This window comes from Seriola lalandi, unplaced genomic scaffold (genome assembly GCF_002814215.2).
Source record: "Seriola lalandi dorsalis isolate HSWRI2012SDOR001 ecotype SW California unplaced genomic scaffold, Sedor1 jcf7180002054850, whole genome shotgun sequence".
Taxonomy (NCBI): domain Eukaryota; kingdom Metazoa; phylum Chordata; class Actinopteri; order Carangiformes; family Carangidae; genus Seriola; species Seriola lalandi.
This window is the reverse complement of record NW_019525403.1, coordinates 162,066-163,913: the sequence shown is the minus strand read 5'-3', so window position 1 is coordinate 163,913 and position 1,848 is coordinate 162,066. Positions and strand designations below refer to the sequence as shown.

Below are 1,848 nucleotides of genomic sequence, written 5' to 3'. Positions count from 1 at the left end.
TGTGTTCCAGGCGGCGGTCAGAGCTGAGGCCTGTCGACTGCGCCGTGATCCTTCTGTGAAAAATGAAAATGGATATAAGGTTTACATACGACACACTGGTATGAATGGCCAAATGATATTTTTGCTAAATAGCGAGAGTTTTGCTGATTAATTGCAATGAATAATATAAAAAATTGAATAGAGCATGTTTGTTTTGTGATCCTGATATAATGAGAGCGCCATTACCTTTTGTGATGGGTGGCCGCCAGCTTCCGGTGTGATGGACATGTGAGCGCAAGGAGTGAAGAGCCGGAGTTGGAGCGGTGTGCTGGTCCTGGTCCTGGTCCTGGTCCTGGTCCTGGTCTCCTGGTGGCGGGACATCTGCATTAAAAGAAGACACAAGCACAAAGTCAAAGTGTAAGTCCTGTACATCCCAATGAGAAGAACTCAAGAAACTGTTTCATTTGAGCTGCATGGGTGAAATATACAGATGCACTTCCTCCCTCCATGACTGATGTCGTGTTTCTGAGTCAGCACAAGTTAATGTTCCCTCACGTGTAAAGTGGACTCATGCCATTGCAACAAACTAGTGCACGAGCAAAGATACACAGTGTTTTGTGCATGGTCTTATCTGTCAAGTGTCACAAAATGTGAAATGTTTTGTCAGTGTTATTTGTATAAGTGTGTTTTGTGTGCAGGCTGCTGAGTGAAGAGAGAAAAGAGTGAGAGAAGAGTTGAGAGCGCTAAGTTGTGATTTTCTTCGACATGACTTGGAAGTTAATGGAAGAACACAAAGGCATTTGATGTTAGTTATTTTTGCTAGTTGTTTCGTGATATTGAATTGAATTGAAGTTACAGGAACGTTTGTAGCATGTGGTCCCGTCCGTGCTGCCTCCAAGCCGAGGTGAAAGGTCAGAATGTCAAACAGGAGGTGGATGGATCCAATTTGATTTATACAAGGGGGAACCCGGATTGTACTAAGCGGGGGAGAGAACAGAGGGGTGTTTGGCTGCTGCCCCAAAACAGCAGTTGTACAGGTTGTATGTTGAAATCAGCCAATCACATGAACTTTGAGGGCTGACAATGAGATGACATTCACCTGCCTTCAATGTATGTACATATTCTAATTACATATAAACAGGGGTGGACTGGCCATCTGGCATACCGGGCATCGTCCCGGTGGGCCGTTGACCCAATGTGGGCCGGTCCGGTCCGCTATGTTATTTTGTTTTGTTTTTTTTCCTGTAAATTCCCTCCGATTGGGCCGATTGGCTACAGAGGGCTAGCAGTGTGTTGCCAGCATCGACACATATTATCGGTCTATTGTTTGTCATTGTCAATCAATCATGGGCTGACAGGCTCAGAGAGCCCTGACAGTGCTGTCAATCACAACACAAACCAGGGTGGGCGGGACCTCATGCCATGGGCGGGAGTCGCGGGACGGGCTGCTGCTGAGCTGAAGACGGATAAGCGGAAGAAACGCCCGGGTGGCGCTGAAAAACTGCGACTTAAAAAGCTGAAGTCTCTGGAGGTGGCGGCTGCTAAATGTTCTAAATTGACGGACCTATCTGGTGCCGGGGTCACCACCCCAGCAGGTGCTGCCGCGCCGGGAGACGAGCGAGTGGAGGCATACACGGTAAGTAACGTTAGCATGCGGCTGGCTAGGCTACATTTTTGAGACGTGTCCAAAACAAAGTAGAAAACGTTTTTACATTGAATGATGTGACCTAATTAAATGCATAGTCCTACTTGTGACAACATGTTAGCCCAGATTTGAAGGGCTGTGAATGTTGGTAGTTGTGGTTGATTTTGTTTAAATATGCCGAATTGTGATATTATGGGTTATTATTGTTCAGATGATTTAGCTAA

At 46.2% G+C, this 1,848-nt stretch overlaps 1 protein-coding gene across 2 annotated transcripts in view; it reads left to right on the top strand.

Moving 5' to 3' along the window:
- Nucleotides 1-336: 336 nt before the first annotated feature.
- pjvk (pejvakin) overlaps nucleotides 337-1,848 on the top strand; it is a 14,674-nt gene continuing 13,162 nt past the window's right edge. For both annotated transcript variants that reach the window (XM_087179516.1, XM_087179514.1), the window contains exon 1: nucleotides 337-1,615. The gene's annotated coding sequence lies outside the window, so the exon portion shown is untranslated. The remainder of the gene's footprint in view (nucleotides 1,616-1,848) is intronic.